The sequence below is a fragment of the Aulostomus chinensis genome, chromosome 11, assembly GCF_037954235.1.
Source record: "Aulostomus chinensis isolate RoL2024-O1b breed Wild chromosome 11, RoL_Achi_v1.0, whole genome shotgun sequence".
Taxonomy (NCBI): domain Eukaryota; kingdom Metazoa; phylum Chordata; class Actinopteri; order Syngnathiformes; family Aulostomidae; genus Aulostomus; species Aulostomus chinensis.
In genome coordinates this window covers 28,641,078-28,648,228 of record NC_141330.1, presented here as the reverse complement: position 1 = coordinate 28,648,228, position 7,151 = coordinate 28,641,078, and the positions used below count along the sequence as shown (strand labels likewise).

The following is a 7,151-nucleotide window of genomic DNA, read 5'->3' as shown; positions in this document are numbered from 1 at the left end:
AACCCGGAGGGCCCAGTTTATGCATTTAGCAGCATCTCCAGCAGGGCTTCCTCCCCTCCTGCCCCCCCCCCCCCCCCCCCACTGCTGCCTGCTGATGCTCCACTGTAACAGCAGCCCTCTGTACCCCCCTGCTGTGCAACCTCTTCACAGCGCTGGTATTTGTCATCTGCAGCCTTGGAGGAACTCAAAGGGTTTAAAATTCATTTTTTATTTCAGTTTGAATGTTCCTCCATTGGCTTGATGCAGCAGGTGGAGGATGCTGACTCCAACCTTAGCAACCTGCTCGTCTCTACAACCATCTCATACAGATTCCTCTCCTCTGCTCCATCACATCATTTCTCGACCCGTAGCCTCATCGGTATGTCAGGACTGGGTCACGTCCGACTAGATGCTGAGTTGCCTCGTCACATTGTGGGTGCGGGTGGTGCTGCTCCCACGGGCGGGCGGGCTGGCCCCAGGGCCTCCGGGTGTTCTCGAGTCAGTGTGTATTGATTCTGTTTGTGTGCTAATCAAAGGACCAAAAAGATAAGTAGGGTTGTCAGTCACAGATATGAACATGGTATGATATCATTTTCAGAAGTGGTCAGAAAAGCATGTATGAGGAGGAGCATCGTCCTCCGTTGCGCTCTCACACGGGGGATTGTGTCCCCACCACAGGTGGGTGTCAGGTGTTCTAATCCGGTCATGGTCCATTAGTCCCCCAGGGCTCTGGTGCTGTGTAATCTGGTCATGGCTTGTAAGAGCCTGGTGGTTCTCCCTCAGTGTAATTTGGGATTATGTCTGTAAAGCTCCTGTGGTGGGGATCAGAGGCGGATAAACGCCTTTGACCTCCCATCTCATCACTCTCCCCTCAACCACTCAGTCCTGTGTTTACTTGGTCAACGTTTGCTGTTAGCACAGCCCGAAAAACACCGTTTGATTGTGTGAACACTAGATTTCCAACTTTACTAGCGAGTTGGAGGAATGTAGCATCACATTCAGCAGCATATCCTCCTGTGGCACATTCCACACGGTGTCATCTTTCATTTCTGTCTGATCCCTCACTTAAAGCTGGCTGTGTTTGGGTTTTCCTCTGAAGACTTAGATGTTTGACTCTGTGTGTGTGTGTGTGTGTGTGTGTGTGTGTGTGTGTCTGCCTCTCTCTCTCACTCTAAACACTGTCCTAGGAATCACCATTGTTTCTCCCATGATGGTTTGGCCAAAACGGCACTGGTGTGGCTCTTCTAAACTTCCCTGTCACATTTCTTCTGAGAAAAATTAATTTTTGAAAAAGTTTATTTTTGCAGTTTCTACCCCACAGACATGAAGAATAAAACTTACTTTGAAAGTCCAGCTGTCATCACTTGCATTCACGACTGAGTCTATTTCATCGTGCTTCATGATACTTCAAAGCACCCCCCCCCCATCTTCAACACAGTGGAATCAAGGGGTTCTAAAACCGTTGGCAAGAGCTCCCCATTAGCACCTTCTCCCCACGCTCACTTTACATCTGCGTCCGAGTGGCAGGAGCTGAGGCCCTCACGCGCGTACCGAAGGTGTCGTTCATCAACAGCGCCTAATTAGCACTTCCTCTCTGTTGGCTAGAGCAGCGACTGGTGTGGGTGTGTCTTCACAACACAGGCTCACCCCCCGGTGGTACCGCCAGGGCCACTCCTCTGCTTCAGCCACTCCAAGCCATCACATCTGAGGGTGCTGCCTGGCTACAAGTATGCTGGTGTGTGTGTTCTGGAGCTGCAGCCTCCAGGCGGCAGGAGCCAAGATGCAGATCCTGTCAGGCTCCAGATGCTGTCACCCTGCTGGAGCCTCTCTCCTTCCACCAGCAAGACAGAGCCAATGTAGACCGAAGCAGCAGCGAGGCTAAGCCTGAAGACCTGCTGGCCCTGGTGGTGCCAGGATGCACTGGTACGGACCACACTGGGAGAAGAGCAAGTTGGTAATAAACACATGAAATCACCAGGAGTGACTGTCTGATTCATGCAGTCAAGTAGAGAAGGCTGATCATTGTCTTGTACTTTTAATCCAAATAGAATATTATCATGAGGATGAATATAGATCTGTTTCTCAAGAGATGCCTGAGAACCAGAAATGTTCACAATCAGCAAGCACAACAACAAGGAAGCGTTAAACAAGAACATTAAAGCAGTCTGATGTCTCCAGGGGCAGGAAGCAGGACGTCACGTCACCGTCCCCTCCATGTCAAGGAAACGTGATCCAAAGCTTCAGCCAGGTCCCTGCTGGATTTAAGGTTTTTAGCAGAGGTGGAAAGAGTACTACAATATTCTACTGAGGTAACAAAACTACTGCTTTGGTTAAATCTTACTTAACTACATGTAAAATTACCAGTCTAAAATGAATAACATTTACTCAAGGAAAATTAACTTGTTTAAAATATACTTTAAGTAAAAGTTACTGAGTTGCTTTTTTGTTCCTGAGAGTGTTTGTTCCTGTGCAGTACAGAACAGGACATGTAGTGCATAACCTGGTCAGAGGATGGCAGTACATGTAAGATGGCTGTAACAGGCAGTGTAGAAGAAGAAAACCAGGAAGTATGAGAGTGTTGGTTCCTAACGATTCACATTCAAGGTTGTTGACAATGTCGACATCACTGAGATAAAAAACTTTACTTGCATTGGGACAGAAGACCTGCAAGAATCTTGATCATATCTGACATAGACTGCCTCAGAACCGCTGACAGTCTCTGACAGACCTGGTCAGGCTGCACCCACCATTGTCACTTCAATCCTCCATCAGCAGCTGATGTGATGAGATGTGGGTGTTGAAAGCTGTTTCTGATCATTAGCGTCGTGCTCACAATACTGAAGCCTCTTCCTCCTGAACTTCCAGTGCAACAGCATTCTTTCACGCACTCACTCACCTCTAAAGGTACAATGGAGCCAGAGCCTTCAGCTATCAGGCTCCCCTCCTGTGGAACCGTCTCCCAGTTTCAGTCCAGGACCCAGACCCCCTCTCTAGGTTTAAGAGCAGACTTAAGACCTCCTTGTTGATCAGGCTTATAGTCAGGACTGCTTAGGCTGGCCCTTAGACCTGCTGCTATAGGCTCAGACTGCTGGGATCTCCCATGATGCACTGGGCTTCTCTCTCCTCCTCCTGTCCTCAGACGTGTTACTAACTCCTCTTCTTCTCCCCTCATCCCAGATCCTGGTGCTGCTGGAGGAGGCTCCAGACCTGAAGAGGCTCCAGCTGCCACCCGTAGCTCCACCTGCTCACGTCCCCGTCTGTCCATCAGTCTCTCCTCCTTTCTCTCTCTCTTTATCTCTGTCCCTCTCTTTCCTTCTGTCTCTCTGTCTTCCTCCATTCTCTGTCTTAGTCTCTGTCCATCAGTCTCTCCTCCTTTCTCTCTCTCTTTATCTCTGTCACTCTCTTTCCTTCTGTCTCTCTGTCTTCCTCCATTCTCTGTCTTTGTCTCTGTCCATCAGTCTCTCCTCCTTTCTCTCTCTCTTTATCTCCGTCCCTCTCTTTCCTTCTGTCTCTCTGTCTTCCTCCATTCTCTGTCTTAGTCTCTGTCCATCAGTCTCTCCTCCTTTCTCTCTCTCTTTATCTCTGTCCCTCTCTTCTGCATAAATGTCTTCCTCCATTTTCTGTCCATCAGTCTCTCCTCCTTTCTCTCTCTCTTTATCTCTGTCCCTCTCTTTCCTTCTGTCTCTCTGTCTTCCTCCATTCTCTGTCTTTGTCTCTGTCCATCAGTCTCTCCTCCTTTCTCTCCCTCTTTATCTCTGTCCCTCTCTTTCCTTCTGTCTCTCTGTCTTCCTCCATTCTCTGTCTTTGTTTCTGTCCTGCTCTCCTGCTCTCTCTCCGTCCCCACTGATCCTGGATCTGCTCCACCTTCCTGCTGGTAAAGGAAGGTTCTGGTGGCTGCTGTTGCAGGATGTGCTGCTGATGGAGAATTGTTGGGTGGAGGTTCATTGAAGGAGGGAGGTGCTGGACCTGCTCTACTTGGACAGAGTCAGGACAGAACTTTGGTTGGGGTTTGGGGCCACACAAGTAAAACTGACTTGACTTGACTTGACCTGTCCACGCGTGTGCAGGTGTGATGTGGACTTGAATGAAGCTGCTGTTCTCTTTACAGGTGCAGCAGCAGAAGCACCAGGGTAAACACACCAGGGCCTCACGCCACCGCCCTCCCTCAGCTGGTCTGCACCGTCCGTCTGTACGTCTCTGTCCCTCCTGTGACTTGACCCAGGTTGTTCTTGTACCCATAATTCACTGCAAACTGTAATTTTTTCACTCAGTAACAGATGTGATTTAGAACATGGCAAAGTACATGAAAACAAAACCGACTGAAGTTTTAGTTAAATGACAGGTTTTGAAAAATTTCAAGTACTTCAAAAGCTTCTCAATTGCAGTAACATTTGTGAAGGTGAGTACTTTCCAGCCCTGGTTTGGAGCTGCAGAGCTTGGGGAGCTGCTCCACCGAGTCCTCCTCTCTGTGCTCTTGCAGGTTTCCCTTTGTTGTCTGAGATGGTACCTGCTGGACCCAGCCTTGGACCGGGCCAGGCTCTGCTGGGGGGAGGACTGAGGTCTGTCTGCTTTTTAAAATGGGTCTTGGAAAGTTTCCCTGAGCCACAGCCGGAGCCCTGATAAAGAAAGTTAAGTTTATGGCCTTCAGAAAATCCTGAATATTCAAATGCTTTGTTGTGTTGGTCATGTCAGATTCAGGTGGTGAGTCAGAGTGAGACGGCTGTGTGTTTCTCCCCGTTGGCCCTGTGACCCGTGCAGGATGACCCGCCTTTTTCAGGGGGTGGCTGGGATGGACTCCAGTCAACAGGATGAGCAGTCTGGAGGATGGATGAATGGGTGTCTGATCCAGCAGGGGTGGGGAGAGCAGGGTTTGGCCAGCTGCAGGGCCGGAGCGATCTGGTATGATATCAGTGACTGTCGTAAAAAGGATCTTTGAAAGTCCGTCTGCTGGTTTGTGGTTGAGCCGAGGTTCGGTTGGTGGCTCAGTTATTTGTACTTGTTGGAACAACCACAGAACCAGTCCAGAGCGGTGGAGGGAACTGGGCTGCGCTGAGTCGCCCTGTGGTTTTCGGCGGGATGACTGGGTGGTTTCATGGACCTGAAAGTGAATGTATGCAGTACGGATGAGCCGGATACTCTGGTGAAACTAGTACAGATACTGCGACTGTGAGGAGGCTAACGAGTAACAGCTGTGGAACGTTCCAGGCTGATTTTCATCTTTAGGTAGATCCGAAAGCAGCGGTACGGCCCCGAGGGGGAACCCAGGTCTTGGGATGAGTCAAGTGCTCATACTGGGAGCTATTTGTCATATTTTTTCCCTTAAATTCATGTAAATGGGATGAATAAAATATTAGATACTCCAGTGGAACCCAGCTGTGTAGTACACCAGTTGATGCCCAATTTCAGTCCTTAATTTCATTTTGTCATTAAGTTGTCTCTTGTAAATTGAACATGTCTGTGTTATTCCCTGTTAAAAGGGTTTTTCCCTGTTCAAGGTTTTCTATGGAGTTTCTCCTCAGTCGATGTGAGGCTCTGAGGGCAGAGGATGTTGTTATGATGCCATGAAGCCTGGAGACAAACTGGTGGGGAAAACAGGCTCTACAAATAAAATTGCCTTGGCTTGCCTTATTGTCATATTTATATGCTTGTCTGTTATCGTTCATAAATGACACAAATGAAGGTAGTCGTATCCATGTTAACCATTGAGGTATAGCACTTGTTTCAGTTGTGACTGCTGAATGAAGAACCTACAAATATTATAGTTGAGACAGAGATTGTGCTCCTGGCAGAACGACCACAATTCTCATTTTGCACGCACCCAAATTACGACTCACTGTTACGTTTGCCGCGCTCGTGACCTCGAGCAGCATCATAAAGAATCAGACTGAAAGCTGTTTTAATTCCTACTTTAGAGCTGTTAATACATCACTTTATTAAGTTCTAATGTCTTTTCATGCAAAGGAAGTAACCATTTATGTCCCCAATGTGTGGTTGGTTTATACAAATAACGCTTGTTTGGAAGTTTGCTCCGATGTTTCGAAGTGCCACCCGTGGAACCAGCCAACTGGGAGCAGCCGAGTGACCCGCTGCTCCACCTCCGTCATCATCCTGGGGGAGAGCACGAGCCAATTAACTTACTGGCAGGTTTTTCGATTTTAATGCCAGCTGGTTAAATTCTTTTTGGAAGATAAATGTTGGTCGATGGATGAAATCGAGCAGTTGTGGCAGCTGCGTTAGATTGTTTGAATAAAAAGTGAAACTTCAGGTGTGCAACTGGACAGAAAAGCAGCGCTGCTTTGGAGCTCTGCTTGTGTATAAATCACCAAGTTCAATCAAATATTCTACAATGAACTGATTGGACGACATTAAATTTCATGTGAGTTTAAGCTACGTTGAGAGTCCTTATATTCTGGTGTCCAGATCTGTTGCTGCTGGATCTTCTCACAAACAGTTTTGACTTCTATGTCGATTATGTTGAACAATAAAATGCACAGAAACATGAACCAGGGGGTGGAGTAGATGAGACATGGAATAGCAAACATTTGTAAGGTTTGCAGAAACAAACTCACCAGTAAATTTGCCCCATCCTATATTGTGCTGATGCTGCTGTTGGTTTTCCGCCACTCTTTCCACTCATCCCAAAACTTTTCCTTCTTTCTTTGCAGCTTCTCCTCACGAGGCTCCTTGGCGCCACAGTGTTAGCACGTTTGGTGGCCACAATGGTTTTCTTTTTGCATAGATAGCAAACCTTTTGGAGTTGGCATCTGGAGATAAACATGAGATAATCATTGGAACACTGCAGGGGTGTCTGCATAAATTCATTTCCTCTCCTATATTTTATTGACAGGGATCATGGTTCTTTACCTTATAAAACTGATCAACACAGGAACCCAATATGCTGGTTTCCAAAGAGTGTGGTACGATTTAGGACCCGGTCCTTTCTGAACTCAATAAATCAAGGTAGCCTTGTAGAGGATCACAGCTCCAGTGGACACATAATTCAAATGTCAGAATCATCATGTCATAACCGATACATGACACGCATCAACAGACAGCCTACCTTCATCTTAAAGAACGCACGCCGTCACATGAAGCCAGTGACACGCTGAGGTTCATGGCTGCTGAGGCGCTGACTTCATCACAATCAGATCTCTAAACATATGAAAAAAAAA

General features: G+C 47.5%; 1 long non-coding RNA gene across 1 annotated transcript; it reads right to left on the bottom strand.

The window, feature by feature from the left end:
• Nucleotides 1-2,148: 2,148 nt before the first annotated feature.
• On the bottom strand, nucleotides 2,149-7,151 carry LOC147253939 (uncharacterized). Its single transcript, XR_015118452.1, has 4 exons — nucleotides 7,040-7,151; nucleotides 6,844-6,961; nucleotides 6,549-6,743; nucleotides 2,149-5,077 (listed from the first exon to the last, which is right to left on the bottom strand). It is a non-coding gene; the product is annotated as an uncharacterized LOC147253939 (long non-coding RNA).